The 18,989-nt window shown below is 39.5% G+C and overlaps 1 protein-coding gene across 1 annotated transcript in view; it reads left to right on the top strand.

Annotated features, from left to right (window-relative positions):
- Window positions 1-18,989, top strand: part of NWD1 (NACHT and WD repeat domain containing 1) — a 1,242,814-nt gene that overhangs the window by 872,657 nt on the left and 351,168 nt on the right. The gene's annotated exons all lie outside the window — the stretch shown is intronic.

Genomic DNA, 18,989 nt, shown 5'->3' with positions numbered 1-18,989 from the left:
AGAACATTGGTATCTGTGCAGTGACTGAGACCTGGTTCAAGGCTCCAGAGAGCACCACTGCATTACCAGGCTATAACTCATACCACACTTTTTGGCCACCTGTCCTGGACTGGAACACCAAAGGTGGAGGTGTGTCCATAATCGTTAAGGATATCCACACCTCCAGGCTAGTTGCTCAGCATAATGCATCCGAGGTTATCCAAGTGCAACTAACTCTGGGCAAAACTGCAATCCAAATTGTAGCTTGCTACAGATCCCCCACCATGCCCCAGGATTCCCAATCCTTTTTTCCTTGATATTCTGGAAAATATTAGGGTTCAACCAAACACCCTAATAATGGGTGATTTCAACTGCCCCACCATTAACTGGGAAAACTACTCGTGTACCAACTACTTCGTTCAATGCTTTCTGGAATTCATAAATTCCAATGCTCTGGATCAACTTATCCACATCCCCATCAGGGGCAACAATATCCTAGACCTAGTCATTACCAACATGAGTGACTGGTGTTCCACACCTGAAGTCAACTCCTCGTTGGTCAGATCCGACCATAAGATAATCACCCTAGATATCCACATCCCACCCCACTGCCCATTAAGGAAACCACGCTAAAAATTTCTCGAAAGCCAACTTCATGCTTCTTAAGACAGAAGTGGCAAACTTCATGACATCCATGCAGATGGCCAATACAGTTACGACTGCTGAATCCTACACAAATGCACTCTATAAGCACTTACACGAGTGCATGGATTGTGCTATCCTAAACTGAACCAAGATGCTATCCTCCAAAAAAAAAGGAAGCCAATCTGGTGGTCCCCTGCCATAAACAAACTCTACAACAGAAGGAAGAAACTGTTGCAAAAGAGAGTAAAATACCATGAGTGGAGGGGCTCCCTGGTCAGCCTCAGTAAGAAGTTGAAATCCCTTATAAGATCCTCCAAAGCCAGCAAAGAAAACAAAATAGCCACTGATTCTAGGGACAACCACAAAGCATTCTATAGCTATGTCAAGAATCTCAGTGGCAACACCTAGATCTGCTCTGAGTTACAGCACAATGGCATGAAAATTACAGAACCAACTGATATTGCAAACATCCTGGCAGATAGGTTCAGTGCTAACTTTACCCCCCTCTCATCCCCTAAAGGACCCATATCTATACAGAAGGAATGTAGAGTCCCTGTAATCACACCTGCACAAGTAAAAGCTGTACTCTCTAAAGCCAAAAACAAAGTATCCATGCAGACCGGACAACACCCCAGGCTACGTTTTATACAAACTTCAGAACGAACTGGCTCCCCACCTAAGCACCATGTTCAATCATAGCCTCATGTCAGGCTTTGTGCCCACTGAATGGTACACAGCAATGGTTATCCCACTCCACAAAGGGGGAGCCACCACTGATCCCGGGAACTATCGCCCTATTAGTCTGACTGGCCTGGTCTGTAAGGCCATGGAACATATCGTCATGGAACTCATAAACACAGACATTGGTAACCTCCAAACTCTGGACCCCACCCAGTTCGGGTTTGTGAAAGGCAGACCATGCTGTCTGAACCTGATCGACTTCTTTGAGGTAGCCACCAAAGCCGTAGACGAGGGTAAGGTGGTTCACACAGCCTATCTTGACCTTGCCAAGGCTTTCAACACCATCCCCCATTCTGGAATTATAGCTAAACTCATTAAACTAGGTATAAATCCTTACATCACAAGATGGGTTGCCAACTGGCTCACTGACAAAACCCACATTGTAAAAGTTGCAGACTCCAAATCTGACTTCAAACCAGTGACAAGTGGAGTACCACAGGGTTCAGTCCTGGGACCTCTCCGTTTTGGTATGTACTTCTCTGAAGTACAGGCTAACACAGAAGGCCTTTAGCGAATGAAATTCACAGATGACTGCAAATTAGGAGCCATAGTCGAGTCCCCAAATGATGTGGACATCCTACAGAAGGGCCTCACTGAGACAGATGCCTGGTGTCAGAGCCATGACCTGATGCTCAATGCCAAAAAGTGCATTGTCATTCCCTTTGGTAAAAGCTGTGTACCCATGAACTACCACATAGGTGACAGTCTACTTAACCCCAAATGTGTGATAAAGAGACCTTGGGACCCAGGTGGACAGTAGTCTCTCCTTTGATAATCACATCACCACAGTAGTTAGGAAATCTTTCTACATGGCACACCTCATCACAAAAGGGTTCTCATCCAGGAAAAAAAAGGTTATTGTTCCCCTCTACTCGACACTCATTAGACCCATTATAGAGTACAATGCCCCTTTTGGAATGTACCTCACAAGACATCTGCAGCAGCTGGAAAGGACACAGAAATACCTCACAAAGAGGATTACTGGCTTCAAACAGATGCCCTACACTGACTGTCTCAATAAACTCCAGTTTTACTCTGTAGCATATCACCTACTCCGAGGTGATCTCTGCCTAACATATAAAGCTATGTCAAACCCAGAGCTGTTGGACATGCTACACCTAAAGAAATCCCAATCCCTCCAAGCTACATGCTCTAGGGACCTATACCTTGTCACTACAATAAACAGGACATGCTGGAAGGATAGATTCCTGTCCCAGAGACTTCCCATACTCTGGAACAAGCTATCCATCTATGTCAAGCAAAGTTCCTCATTAAGCGCTCTTCAAGAAAAATCTTGATGAGTAGATGAAAATAGGAAACACACCCCGGAGATCACTTCTGTGGCTCTGCTCAACAGGGGTACAGGAAAATAATTTTCTTGGGTGGAGTAAGCCAGGGAACCTTGTTGGCTAGGCTTACTTAGGCCCTTGGGTCGATAGCCTAGTACCTACCTATGAAATGTATTGGAACTGTGTGTTGTGTGTATATTAAACTGCTGATACATTAGTATGTATTGAACAGGGTTTGTACAGTAGTGCGCTTCAAAACTGTAACCACAGCATGCCCTGCTGGCTTAGAACAGAAATTTATATAAACCATTGTAATTTTGTGAATGTATATATTTTAATAGTGGAAACTAGAACATAGAGGGTTAATTTGCAAAACTTCAAGAAAATAAGTTTAAATTAAATTGTTTTATGATTGTGCTATAAAAGTTATCTTTCAGTTTCAGTCAACAGCAGACACAATGTCTAGAGTTAGAAGTTTTTTGTATTGTCTTGAAAGAGAAATAATTACGAGGTTTAAAATGTAGAAGTGTTTTATTACATCCAGGATCTGCAAAAGTCTAAGAGATACTTATTTATTTTACATTTGTTGACTGGGTTAGCCCAACTGAGCTTAGTGGCCCATTTTCAGTGGAGACCCGGGGAGAAAAGCTCTATAGAGAGATACAAATTTCATTGTATCTCACAGTGTAGCTTAGATGTATTATTCACAGGGATATGCTAAAATTCTGTTAGTTTCTGACAAAGAGGTTTAACTTGGGAACTAAAGTCAGGTGACAGAAAATGATGTCATCCAAGCTAACCCAGCAGTAGTATTTGATATTAATTTAAGAACTCTCTGAGAAAGAGCAAAAGGGCATTTTGTATTTTGTCTTTAACATAGAAACATCCACTCATCACCACCACTGCACATGCCTTGCTGTAAGTAAGTTTTTAGGGCAGAGTAACTCTTTTATATTCAGACAGGAATGTAGTAAAGTGTAGCTTAGATATTTTCTTTTATTTATTTGAGATTGTCCTGCGATGTTGTTTTAAATATTTCCTGTGATTTTGAACTCTGATGTAATGGATTACTTACTGATTATTGTCTTGTTCTTTTATTATTTGTTATTAGATGTATTTAAATATTTTATTTGTGGCTGGTCTGTTTACAGATATTCAAGCTCTGAGGTACTTGCATATCTATTTGGTGACACTCTACAGGCCACTTCAAAGTAGCCTTGTTCTTGGTCATACTACCATTTGGAGTAATAGTAACATTACATAGTAAGATTGGATACACTTTGATAAGGGCCTTAAAGTAGCTGATAAGAGTTGTCTGGTGGCACTCATAACTACCTTATAGTCTGGACAGAAGGGGGCATAGCTAGTAAACCTGTGCCAGCCTTCCCCAGCTGTGTGTTTGCATATAAATCATATCTCAAAATGTGTGTGTGTGTGCGTGTGTGTGTGTGTGTGTGTGTGTGTGTGTGTGTGTGTGTGTGTGTGTGTGTGTGTGTGTGTGTGTGTCAGCTACTTGGGCAGGGACACGAAGCACTGCGTGGACAGAGAGGATACTGGAGATCTTGGTTTGGCCGCTCAGCTGAGATCTCAACCTTATAGCTGTGCCAGTCGGGAATCTTATTGGGGATCTGGAGAAACCAGCCCCAGACTGACTGTGATCTCTGTGTGCTCTTAAGGGAAATTGTATGTTACTGTGTGTGTACTTGTCATCCTTCCAGTGTGTATGTTCCCCAATGTTGCCAGTGGTGAGGATTGAGGCTCCTTGATTACTGGGCCAGTGCAGGGGTATCATACCGGTAATACCCAATGAATATTAATGGGGACTTCTGAAGCACTGTCATGTTTACTCATGTATAGTGAAAAAAAATGGCCGTGGGCAGACTGCTGGGCTGGGTTTGGGTGGGCCTTGCTACTGCACATCGGGGGGGGGGGTACTGTTGTACAACATTGCTAAAAATTTTCAAGTTAAGCAGGTCCATTAAAAATCTATTTCTGCACAATCTTGTTAAAACAAAACAGTGCATTAATCTAGAATCCAGACACATGAACTATGCCGCAGTCGTAAATATAAGATTAGGGGTCTCCTTCTATGTGTTTTGTTTTCCAAATGCTAAAAATGTATTTTTTTTTCTTTTCTTTATTTTGAGTCTAGGTTGGACAGCAAGCTGAAGGAACATAATGCTTGGGCACTTGTTGCATACATGCCCCTGTTCTTTTGCCACCTCAATATGTGTTACTTTCAAGTATATATATATATATATATATATATATATATATATATATATATATATACATAGATTATAGATTAGTATTAGGCTAACTACCCTTGTGGGCCATTTCAAGCCTAGCCAATTACCCCATGTGAGAATCAAACCCTGTACCTTATGTTTGTAAGGTAAACACCTTAACCATTACACCATCCACACGCACACTCTAGCTCGAGCATTCCTGTCATACCAGACCTTTTTCAGCCCATGAGTTCCCTCCCTGAGCCTTGTCCTGAGGTTTAGGACATATGCCACAACAGATTCCTTGTGGGATTCATACTCACCCTTCCACTCATCTAGAATCATATGTACAGGTCCCCTCACCCTGTGCCCATACAGCACCTGAAAGGATGAAAAATCTGTTGATTCCTGGGGTACCTCTCTGTAAGCAAACAAAAGATTGGGCAACTATCTGTCCCACTCCGTCTTAAACTGGTCTGCAAATGCCCGTAGCACGGTCTTTAGTGTAGAGCTTATCCTGTCCACCAGACCATTAGTCTGGGGGTGGTCTTTAGGTGCTTCACCCTGCAGTGCTCCCACAGGCAATTCAGCAGGTCTGATGTGAAAATGGCACCTCTGTCAGCCAGTATTGCTTTTGGGAAACCTAACCTGCTGAAAATCTCTAACAAACCACCTTTTCTGCCTCAATGGATGACAGAGCCACTACCTCAGGGTATCTGGTAGCATAATCTACTACCACTAGGATATACATCTTCCCTGTGGAACTTGAGGTACTCAGAGGCCCCCACAATATCCATAGCTACCCTCTGAAATGGCTCCTCAATCACAGACAAAGGTACCAAAGGAGCTTTCACCTTGTCTCCTGCTGTGCCTACCTTTTGGCACTGCTCACAGGTCCTGCAGTACCCTGTTACATCTCTGGAAATCCCAGGCCAATAAAAGTTCTACATAATACGTCTCTTTGTATGCTTTATGCCCGTATGACTGTAAAAGGAATGTCATGGACTGTGACTAGAAGTGCTAGACAGTATGATATAGGCACTACCAACTGCTGTATTCTCTCACCCTCTAGCCATCCCTCAGGGGTCCACTATCTATACTGTAAACCTTTGTCACAGTATATGGATTCCCCTTTCCTTGAGAATCAGGTGCCTCACTAGCTACCTCCCTCAAGCCTTGTAATGTAGGGTCTGAGAGCTGGACCTGTCTCAACTCTCTCTTTGTAACCTTTCACAGCTCCCCTTCCAGAGGAAGTCTGATATCCTCTGACAGCGGTGCCTCACTGTCAGCCTGGGTACTACTACTCACCTCTTCCCTTGCAGTTACTCTGCCCAATGGAACATCAGTACCCACAAGCAGCTGTGGCTCACTTTCAGTCTTACTGCTACAGGGTAGCTCCTTTCCTGAAGTAACCACCTCACCAGTCCTGGCTTCAAGTGTGCAGTCTGTCTGGGTCCCCCCCAGGCTACCAGACTCACATGCTTGTCTGTAAGCCTGACTGTATGTCACTGCATTAACACAAGGTACTGCATTATCAAAATAATTCCCTGTCAGGACATCCTGCAGGGATATCCTCAAACACACCTACTTGCTTGCTTCCTTTTCCACCCTCTGGGTCAAGGTGAACCCTAGCTAAAGGTATTTGGAATGGGATCCCTCCTAAAGCTCTGACTGGAGTAGACTGGCCAAGCAAGTAGTGCTCCTCTTTAACCATTGCAGGCTTCACAATGGTTAGGTGAGAGGCTGTCTCTCTCTTAGCAGTGGCCTGTGTCTCATCCACTAGGATAGGATATAACCTCTTGTGGTAGTTTGGAACCCTTGTTGTCGCCAGACAACTTACTGCTGGCATTTTGTCATTCCCACTTACTGGCTCTCCCACCTTTTGTTCCCCACCTTGCCTCCGTGGACACATGTATGCTACATGGCCTCACTGGTTACATTTAAAACATTTAACCTTTGATCCTGGCCATGTACCTGAAATAGTGGCTTCCCCTGTTACTGGCGGACTCTGTTGGGATGGTTTAGGCTGCCCACCATTGGTTCCATTAGACCCATGTGCAGCACTGGGTATCCCTTTCCTGTACAGTCATGCCCTGCCTGCTAGGTATAGGTCTCCTTTTTCCCCCAACTCATCTATGATATTACATTCCCTATCTGCTAACCAGATTCTCATCTCCTCAGGCAAAGTGTTAAGGGCTTGTTCCCTCACCAAAAGGTCTGCCAGCCCATCAAAAGCGGTGACCTGACACCCACTCACCCATCAATGAAAATATTGCTTAGTTCAGCAATATATTCACACACAGTTTCATCTGCCTTGCATCTGTGCTCACAAAACTTTTTTCTATAAGCTACGGGTGTTAATTTAAAACAGTCTAATAAACAATTTTTAACAGTATTATAATTTAAGCAATCAGTATCAGACAATTTAGAAATAGCAGTTACAGCTTTACCATGGAGTAAGGGGGTCAGGAACCGTACCCAGAGCCCTTGATCAACATTACACTGTTTACATACCCTTTCAAACATATGAATAAAAACTATCACAATTATCACCCTCTGTAAATTGTGGAAGACATTTACTGATCGTTATTGCTTCTAGGTCCAGTTACTCCCTTCCCCATTACCTCCATGACCCTGGCAAAGAGTCAGCATTTCCTTTTCATGTTGCCTCTGCTTCTCATTTTCTTTGGATTCTAGACATCTCAGCCTCCCTTTGGATTCTAATTCCAAACACAGCTGTCCCTCTGCTGATTCTGCTTCAGCCTTCAAGCACCGCAGTCTCTCTGCTGATTCTAATTTTAAACATTTGGCCTCCATTTCAAGTCTCTTCAACTCCAGATGGATTTTTAAGTCCTCTGAGACAAAATTGACCTGCCCATTTTCCGAGAGTTGTACATCCCCAAGGCCAGTCTGGTAGTCCTCCTGGTTGCTGATTTGTGATGCAGCTGTGACTAAAGCTGCAGTAATTTCTGCTTTAGTCAGGTTGGCATGCTGCAGACCTTTGTCTTTGCACATCTCAGCCAACTGGCTTCTTGTCAGCTTGCCATAATAATCTGCTGACATCCTTGCCTACTCTTCCTGACTAACTAAGCTAACAAAAATAAATAAAACTATTGTGATATGAAAGTCTGAATGTTCACTGTGTGGTTGCTTTTGAGAGTGCAAGCACCTTCTTTAGTGGCAACTATTTACAGGCTACAGGAGTTCAATATCCACACCACTGAATCCCAATATGTGATATGGTGAACCCACCACTGCCAACCAATAAATGTGATGACACCCCCACTGGACCAGTAATCAAGGAGCCTCAATCCTCACCACTGGCAACAGTGGGGGATGTACACTGGGAGGACGACATGTACACACACAGTATTTCCAGATGCAGCTTACTGCATCAAGTGCAATTTACCTTAAGAGCACACAGAGACAACAGTCAGTACGGGGCTGGTTTCTCCTTTCTCCAATAAGTCTCCCCAATGGCACAGCTATAGAGTTGAGATCTCAGCTGCTTGGCCAAGCCAAGACCTCCAGCATCCTCTCTGTCCAACCATTGCTTCATATCCCTCTGCCCAAGTAGCTGACACACACGCTCTTTGAGGTTTGATTTATGCGCGCGCACACACACACACACACACACACACACACACACACACACCTGGGAAAGGCTGGCACAGGTTTACTAGGTATTCCCCCTTTTGTCCAGACTATAAGATAGTTATCACTGCCACCAGTCAGTTCCTTATCAGCTACTTTAAGGGTGTTAACAAAGGGTGTCCAATCTTACTGTGTAATGTTACTATCAATATAAATGGTAGTTTGACCAAGAGCAAGGCTATTAGGAGTGGCCTACAGTGCAAGAGCAAGGCTATTAGGAGTGGCCTACAGTGTCGCCAAATAAATATGCAAGTACTCTCAGAACTTAAATATCTCTGCACAGATTAGTCATAATGAAAGATATATATTTAATAATAAATAATAAAAGAAGACTAAAACACTCTCTATATAATCACAGTGACATCAGAGAGTTCAAAACCGCCGGAAGTATTTAAAACAACATTGCAGGACAGTCACAAATAAATAAAGAAAAACATCTAAATTATGCTTCACTATATTCCTGACTGAATTCAAGAGAATTACTATACCCTAGTTTACTTACCTAAGAAGAGAAATGCAGATGTGGTGAATGGTTCTGGTCAGGTCCAAGACAGAAAACAGAATGCTGTGTCTCACTCAGAGACCTCTCAAATTAATATCTCAAATATTACTGCTGGGATAGCTTGCAGAATGACATCATTTCTTGTCATCTGACTCTATCCCAGGTGAAACCTCCACTGCTGGAAGCTAGAAGTATTTAGCATCTACCTGTGGAAATACATAGACCTTAGATGTTTGGCAGATGCGAGAAGTCATAAAACAATCGCATTCTTTCACATTTCAAGACTAGTAATTATTTCACTTTAAAGGCAATACAGAAAACTCCCTAGTACAGACATTGTGTCTCCTTGCTGCATGGAAACTGAAATATATCATCTTTTATTGCCTAGCCATAAAGTAATTTAATTTCAGATATTTTTCTGAAGTTTTGCAGGACTGAAGTTAATCGCGTGTTCCAGTTTCCACTTTTAATATATATATATATATATATATATATATATATATATATATATATTAAAACAGATACAATAGTGCATGTAAATTTTGTTATATTCCAGTAGGGCACACTGTGGACACATTTCAAGCACTTTGCGAAAAACATTTTTCAACACACATCTGTACAAATGTAGTTTGATATATACATGACATACAACTCTAATCCATTTCTAACACAAGCATCTTATATGAATCATGTTGGTATTCGCAAATGACACATAATTATTTACAAAATTCCAGATAACTGTGCTGGCAGTATCTCCGTTTGTCACTGAAATAACTGAAATACCATCCTTGTAGAAAATGCACTCAGGAAGTAAAAATAAAAATCCAGTAATTTATTAATATTAAGCACTTTCATCTCCTGTAAGAGACTGTATCAGAATACAACTTCCTACTAAAAATGAACCATTTAAATACTTTCATTTAACGACATCATAATTGAACCTCATTAATTCCAAAAAGTTTTATACATAACATTCAAGAAACCATGTCATAAATATGTTGAATACATTCAAAAACCCTACTAAAATTCACATATAAACATATAGCATCTATTTGGTTTTTACTTGGTGTGGTGCTCCGTTTGTCACTATATCGGATGATAACTGTAAGAATTGGTCAAAGGAGTTTAGAAATGATTGGGAAGACAGAGAGAAAGAGTGGAAAAGCAATTTGCAAGGGTGCAGTAGTAAGACAGTTGCACAGCTCCTAAGTATGTAACAAAGTCCAGACAGTTAATGATTTTTGTTTGGAAGTGTTTATATGGGTATTTTTTATACCCTAAGCAGACATCAAAGAATTTTTCCTTAGACAGCAAGTGTTGGGGTGATAGGGAAGAGAGAGAGGTAATTGGAAATAGGTTTTTTGGGAGTGTAATGATTTGGCAGATTTTAAAAATTCCCTGCAGAGTACTCTGTTAGAAATATTGCGAGAGCAAATGGGTGTAATTAGCAAAATGATTCTTTTGAGCTGGCATACAGGATCTAACTTGCATAGATATAGTAAGACCTTATTAAGTTTAATTCTATTAGCTGCTAAAAAGCATTTCTCGAAAATGGAAATCAAAATCTAAACAAACTATATTTGAAGGAGTGAATATTGTAAAAGAGATAAAGAACTGGAATTGGGGTCTTTAGAAAAGGGAAGGAGCAAATTGCATGCAAATAAATGGAATCTGTGAGAACAATACATGCAGAATAATGTTCAGGAGGAGGAGGACAAGTGAGGTTTAAGGGAAGGAAGGAATTTAGCCATGTACGTAAAGTTGGGCTGAATGACAGTTATAAAGATAGAAAAATAGAAAACATGTATGTAATGTATATAAATAAAAAAAATGTTAATATGGTTTATTTACTTTTCTATTAATGTATGTGTACCAGTGTTTTTGTGATAACTTAATAAAGGTGTTTAAAAATATATCATGACTCAAATCAGAAGTTACAGCCATAGGAAGTAACAGTTTTCCAAGACCTGCTTGAATTTCAGTTTGTGTGAGATGATAGTTTTTTATCACAATGAATGCATTTTAGCTCTAACTTTTGGTTATTACTGGTCTTACACTTACACACTAGAAGACCCTTATCAAGGGTAATCATGCTTTCAGAGTCCATCAAGGCTAGAATTTCCTATACATCTAAAAATACAGGTAAAGGGAGCTGTGTATATATAAACACAGACACCTCCAAGTATAAAAACTTCAAATACTTATCTTAATCAGGGCAGTCAGCACCCTTAGTCCAGACCGTAGTACAAACAGTCACCATTCTAAGAGGCCAGAAAGGAACCACCACAAATCTATTTTTTTATCCAAAAGTGATGTTGCTTGAAAAGGTAACAGTACCGCTGACTCTATCAGTTTGAGCTGAAGTATAACGTCATTGCTTACCTATTAACTGTCCGCAATTTTGCAGAATGCCTCTGATTTTGCCTCATATTTCTGCCCTGTTCCTCATAAATTTTTGATTTTCTTGTAAATTAGAGAATTATAGTTATTCAGTAATGCCAGACAGTAAAAAATATTTTGTAGCACAAACTTCTTTAAGTGAAATAGAGTAATATTTAAAAACTGTTGCTTATTTTAAGCATTTGTCCCACGTTTAAAAGCTGTCTCTTATTTTGAGCATCTGTCCCCCATTATTTTTGGATTTGTCCAGGATTCTTGAGCAAACAAGCTGTAAGGTATGGGTCAGAATATTCTGAAGAAATATCTAGAAATATCTTGTATTCAGACAAAAATAAGAGTTTGATAGTTACTGATGTGGCTTCACAGATTGTACTAGCACTAATTATAAGTACCCTCTTCTGTTGTTGGTCTGTTTTGACCAGAGAAGCACCAGAAATTTGTTCTCTTATTGGCTGAACCACTGAGCCAAAGAAAGCAAGAAATATCAGAGTTATTTATGGTCAAATTGAAGAGATGGAATAGGTGGGTTTTAGAAGGCTAAATCATGTGTCCTCTGTGACATTTGGACAATACCCCACTGGACTGCCAACAACAGTATGACCTTCCCTACTACTACTATCCTGGGTCAGTAATTAAGGAGCTTCAATCCTCACTACTGACTCCAGTAGGAGACCATCACCTAAACAGGAGTGATATTTCACAATTTCCCCTCAGAGCACAACGGGTTCACACTCTATAACCTGGGACTGGACTGTATAATTCTGTCCACCCTTAATGTAACTCCTTATTACACACTTTAGAGCAGTGTGTCCCAGTTTAAGACATCGGATACACTCATACTTAAATAAATTAAATCTCACACATCCAAACACTTCTGGGAAAGCCTGACATAGATTTCCAGCTGTGTCCCTTCCCCAAAATAATACAATAACACACTGCCACCAATGAGAGTATCACATGCCCTTTCACAGGGGTGTCGAGTTATTAAAATTAGATATTAAAGCAAATTATAGCAAATGACCTAAAACAGCCATGTTTTTGGAGTGGCCTGGTAATTATCAAAGCAGGTACAAGCACCCTCAAATCATTAAAGAAAACACTGATTGACCAGCCACAATGTAAGTTAATAAAAATATTTAATGAGCAAAATGATTAAAATATAAAAACAGTAATTTCCAATAAACAAAACTCGATCACCAGGAAAATGAAATCAATACTGAAAGAAATACAACATTTAGAAAAACTCTGATTAGTTATAATTTTCCTGTGTGTCTAAAGAACACTGTCCCTGATCTAAACTAAATTATTACAATAGAGCAAAGGCAGGCTTACAGTTCTTGATGAGTCATTTTGTGTATCCACTGCACAATACAACTGTGAACAACTGCAACTGTCAACTGTGACTGGGTGTTAACTGACAACAGCTGACTTCAGCTGTCTTCAGCAGGCTCTTTTATAGCATAGCTTAACTGTCACAACTGTTCCAGTTCAAATTTATATTTCATATTTTGAAAATCAACCAACAGCTGTTTACCAAAGTTCCTTCCTGCCTTTCGGCCTCTGACAGTAACACATAGCAACTGTCAACATTCCGATTACATCATCTGCAGATCAGCTAATTCTGAGACAGTCTGCATTTAGAATCTTCTTCACAAATATGCACAGTTAGAAGTGTAAAGGAACACTGTTCAAGTCTTTAAAACATTCTGTACAAACAGATTATAAATCAACATGCAAGAACTCATGATCATGCTAGCATATACCCAAGTTAATCTGACATTATGTACAAAAACGTCAACCAGACATGCTAACACAGATGACAATGTCCAATTTCTTCACTAATTCCAAGTACTCTAATCTGCTGTTGGTCTATTTTGACCAGCGAAGCTCCAGAAATCTGTTCTATTATTGGTTGAACCACTGAGCCAATGAAAGCAAGAAAATCAGAGTTATTTAGGGTCAAATTGAAGAGGTGGAACAGATAACTTTTAGATGGCTAAATCAAGTGTCCTCCACTGCATGTGGAGCACTTGAGAGCTAAGACTATCACCAGCACTGTCTTTAGGGGACACTGTGTATGACATTTTCAAAATGTAATTGACATTTTGAACATCAGTAACACAGTCATTACTCACCAAGATAAACACTTTGCAAAGAGGTATGTATACACAACATCATATCACATCTACACCAGATGAGAAATGCTGCACTTACTTCCTGTTCCTGAAATAAATGAAAGATTGAAAATGAAAACAAGCAAACAAAAAATTAAAAAAAGAAGAGCTGTAGCAATAACGCATTTCATGATGGAAAGCAAAAATATATTTCCTAAGTAAATACAGATACAGTAACACAAATGTAAATTGCTCCTATTTTTGATATGACATCTACACAGTATATTTCTATAATACCTGCTCCTTTATGGTTCATGTAAAGTCTACCAGTATAACTAGCACACGTGCTACTGAACACTGAAGATTATAAAAAGGATGGTTGTTAATGACATCTGGGGATGTAATTTTTGTATGATATGATGAGAAATATCTTAAGTACAGTGTATGTTGGCTATGTACCACTCAGCATAGCCCACAAGTAACACTGCATGTACCACAAATTATCTTTGTAACATCTCATTCTTAGATAGTGAATGTCATGTCCCATAGTTGTGGACTAGATGCCACTGCTTCACCTGAGTAGTCATGTACAGTGAAGAGGCTAGGGGGGTTACCATGCTGCTGCTGCTGATATTGACTGGCCAGTATTATTGTCATTGGTGGGACCAAAGCTAGAGGTGGTGCACTGCCCTCATCAGTCACTGGCTGTGGCAGTCATGCACCAGATCGACACATGATCATGTTATGCAAATAATAGCATTCAGTAAATATTCTGCATGCAGTAGCAGGCTCATACTGAAGGCCCTCCAACTCATATATGCAGTGGATATGGGCTTTGAGTCAAGGTTCAAGTGGGTATTTTGTATCTCTTGGAAAACAAAACAGGGACAGGATGCATAACAAAAACTGAGAATTACTCAGTACTACATATGGCACTGTATAGGTACAGAAATAACAATTGTTAACAACATTATAATAGTTTGCACTTACCAAATAGTTGACCATGAAGAATCCTACCATGGAGGAAGTGACAGTATAGCGAACTTGTATACCAAATGTGAGAATCACAGGCACTGTTTGAATGCTGGGCTAATGTGTTCATGATGTATCTCTGTGCTTCACACGCTAAGTGGCAGTTGATGGAATTGTAGCCCTTCCTGTTGTGGTACTTCTTCCCCCGTTGTTCAGGTGGGGCCCTTTATATCAACATGGATGCAATCTCTTGCACAAAACACCTCAGGAAAGTGTGCCAGTCTATGGAAAGTGTGCATGGTACTGTCACAGTCCTGTAGTGCACTGGGAAATAGATATACTCATCCTCATGTGCCAAGAGTCTGTTAACAACTTCTGTAGCATCCTCAAGGCAGAATCCTGTGAGATACACAATGTGTCCCCAGCTTGTCTCTGAAACGTACCAATGGAAAGCATAATGAGGTCTATGCACAACTAGGTATCTACAGGTATAGGAGGGCCATGCATTCTCTCAGTTCCCATTTGTGGGTCATACAAGCTAATTGAAGCCCTTATTTTATCTCTGTCCACTCTAAATCTATCCAGTAACTCATGTTCAGTAATGAGGAGAGTTATTATTTTCCTTTACCTTCTTCTCCTGGGCTGGCAGGTGTTGCTCAACACACTGGGTTTTGAGAGAGCAGAAATTAACAGCTTAAAGCAGGAAATAGCTAGGCCTGTAACAAAACTAAGCATCATTGCTAAATGCAGAGTGACTGGAAAAGGTGCAGATTCACTTTTTATAACTCATGTAAATGATGTTGATTTTTACTGCTGCCAGTTTTTTATAGTTAGAGATGGTAACTATTTGCAATGCATTAAATTATGACCTGCAATGAATTTGAGTCAAAGTCTATATAATCTTAAATGCAGAATCAAGTACAGTATTGGGTTTTTCACTTTTGGTATTCTACAACATGTTATTTTTCAAGATCGTTGCAATTCGGAATTTTTTAAGTATGTTTTACCTTGAAAGTAAAACCTGTATTATATAACAGTACTCTGAATTTCTAAGCAGAGTAATAGCTTCCTGGCATTGCTGGACCTTAGTTACGGGAACATTTCAGCATATTCTATGTTCAGAACTTTGATCAGAAGCCAGAGCTCAAAATAGTAATGAACCTTGACAAGAACATTTAATACTGCATTTAGAATTTGAAATAGAATGATGTAGGCCATAGATGGTAAGTGTCTAGATATGTTCCGTAATGGATTCTCATTAAATGTTACAAAATCAGTTTGTTAACTAAATACAAACATTCTGAAATTAAAAAAATATGCTCTAAACTAAAATACTAAATGCATAGTTTAAAATAATGTAGATATTCCTGGATGTACTTTTTGTTTCAAATATTTGGTTAAATTAGGGATTAAAAGACAAATAAAATTATGCTATTATAGATCAGCCATGCAGTACACACTACTTAAAATGATATTTCCAACAACATTTGAAGTGAGGGTACATTTGTCTTGGCTTATTTTTGGTTCCATAGATCCAAACATCTTTGGGAATTTACACACTAATAAAGGACTAGCGCATCTTCAATAACAGACTAAACATTGTTTTTAGGATTGTAAGAACAATGCTGTGGAACTATGACATGAAATGTAATTTGGCTAAATCTTGCCGTATTTGACTACATTGTTTTACGTAGGTGATATCATTTCAAGTAACGTAAAATCATGGTGCTTATTTGCTTTCTGTCTTTAATTCAGAAACCTTACTATCTCAGTTTGGATACCACCTTTTAATAAGACTCCCAAAATAGTGTCCTCATTAGTCTCCTTATTTTGTTCTTTCACAACTCCTGGAACTCCAACACGTCAGTTTACTTGCCAGGTAAATTTTCTGCCTTAGTCCTCTTTATCTCCCAGCATCTCTGTTGATACTTCTTCTGAGGGGCTGCAATGTACTTAATCAGTAAAAGGCTGTTACCTTTTACATTTTTGTTGAGGCCTGGTGGTAGATAGAAAGTCTGACTGGTTTGTCACAGGTAAACCCCTTTATAGGGTAGGCCCGGGGAGAAAAGCTCTAATTTACAAGATATTTAAAATCACATATTAAAATTTTTGTAAAAATAATGAAAGCTCCAGTTTACAAGAAAGAGATTTAAAAGCATGCATTAAACATTTTTGTATAAGCAATCTAGTAATATGTAAGAGATTATACAGGATAAAATGTTACAGTTAGGATGAAGATTTATTTACATTTATTAAAGTAAACCATCAGTAGCAGATCTTATAATTAACAAGTGTTATGTTTAGTGGTAGGGCATTATCTGAGTTTTAGGGAATTGTAGAAGTAATTACTTATAGGTCACTGCATGAAGGGAGCAGGTAGTCAGAAAGAAGGAGGGAGGATTTTAACTAGAGGAGGAGGTAAGCTTTAGTGGGGGGTGTGATAGTTTCCAGCTAGAGAGCAAAGTGGATAGGTGATGGAGAAGTGATGTTTGGGTGAAACATGGAGAGTTATGGTTGCTTGGTAGGGGTGGTGTTAGATGATTTCATATTTGTTTTTGGAGTAAGGGAGCATAGCGGTTACAGTGCGAAGTGTCAAGGAGTTTATATTTTACCTTACTTTTAAAGGAAGAATGGGATATTGTGAGTTTGCTTTCACTACAGAGTGAATTTCAGAGTTTTGCTACTGTGCAGGCATAGAGTTCAGTGCCATGGAAGTCACAAGCTCTAATGACATATTCTTGGCCTGAGGTCTTGATCTAATGATCAAGGAGGGATCTAGTAGCGCTTAATTAGCAGGACATTGTTGTGGTTGGTAGATGATGTTATGAACAACTTTCATTTCAGTGAGGTTTAAATGATTAGGAAGATCTAACCAATTCAGCTTTTGGAGGGCAATTCAGTGGTGAGTCTGACTGGGGAGATTTGCCACAAACTTGGCCATTTTGATATAGCAGTGTTGTAGTTTAATTAGTTGAGTGGCATGCAAGTGAGTGAATATGGTAGCAGCATATAATAGGTTTGGCAGAAGGTAAGCTACTCCTGTAATTTTTGCAAGCTGTGTTACAGAGGTAGGGGTTTGCTCTATGTACAGTACCAAGTTTTTGGTCTTTTTTTTTTTACAACATTTTGAATATAAGAATCAAATGTTAGCTTATTGTCAGTTGTGACACCCAGTAGTTTTGTGGTGGGGACAGATTCTGTGAAAGTATTTTGGAATGAGGTGATTCTGAAGGGTTAGTCCATTTGGCTAAATTCTTTGGATGGAATAGCATCAATTTTTTTTTGCATTAAGCATTAGTTGAGAATTGTTGAGCCACCATTTTTCTATGTTTGAAAAGGATTGTTGAATAAGGAATTGTATATCATGGAGGTTTGTAGCTGAGCAGATAAGTGTTGAGCCATCAACATATTGGTTGAGTGTGGAGGGTAAGAGGCTGAGTGCCCGTTGTTTATAAATATGTTAAGCAATGAAGCACCAAAGATTGGCCTCGTGGAACACCTACTGAAACTGACTGGTAGCGTGAGACAGCTGATTGTTACTTGATGCACTGAGTTCTGTTGTTGAGGTATTTTTCAAACCAAGTGATTGCAGAGTGTGAGAGTCGTAGAGTAGATAGGGTTTACAGGAGAGATCTAGGAATATAGCAGATATGAGTCTATCTTCATTCCTGTTATGATTTACAGGGTTAAGGAAGGAGAGTAGTGCAGTGACAGTGCTGTGTAAGAGGTGAATGCCATGCTGAGTATGGGACAATTGTTGCCTAATAAATAGGAAAGGAGCTGAGAGTGGACGCATATTTCAAAGATTTGGGAAAGTGGAGGGAGGATTGAGATGGGTTTGTAATTTGATAATTCTTAGCTCCATTTTCCTTTGTAGAGGGGGTAAGACTATGGACTGTTTCTAGTAAACAGGAACATATGACTCATTTAAGGATTGGTTAGTGGGAATACTGTTAGGGTAGGCCAAATACTTGAGTTTGCTGATTGTTTGCATGAGGCTGACAGCTGTTTAGTTGACTGCATTTGGTAAACCAAACAGTAGGTTGTAAAGTATGTGAGATCTCAAAATTCCCAGGGTTGGGGAATATGGTCTTACCCCCAGTTTTGTGTGATCTCGGAGAAAAAAAAAAAAAAATATATATATATATATATATATATATATATATATATATATATATACGCATATACATACTTATAAATTAACAGGGGGCTTGCACATGCATAGTGATGTGTCAACAGTGTTTTTGACCCAATGAGGTCAATGTTTTTATGGTTGACTTTGTGTTTTTGACCATATATTACACATATATATATATATAATAAAGTTTGATACTAACTACTCAGCTTTATGCATATGACTAAACTTGCTGAAATCTATTTCTAACACCTAAGTACACATCTTTGCCTATATCACATTTAATTCTGCTATACACGACCTTGCCCATTGTTTCTGAATTTTTCTGCC

This window comes from Protopterus annectens, chromosome 13.part0 (assembly GCF_019279795.1).
Source record: "Protopterus annectens isolate FY-2018-M chromosome 13.part0, PAN1.0, whole genome shotgun sequence".
NCBI classification, from domain to species: Eukaryota; Metazoa; Chordata; order Ceratodontiformes; family Protopteridae; genus Protopterus; species Protopterus annectens.
The sequence above is the reverse complement of the archived record's forward strand: the minus strand, read 5'-3'. Positions and strand labels throughout refer to the sequence as shown.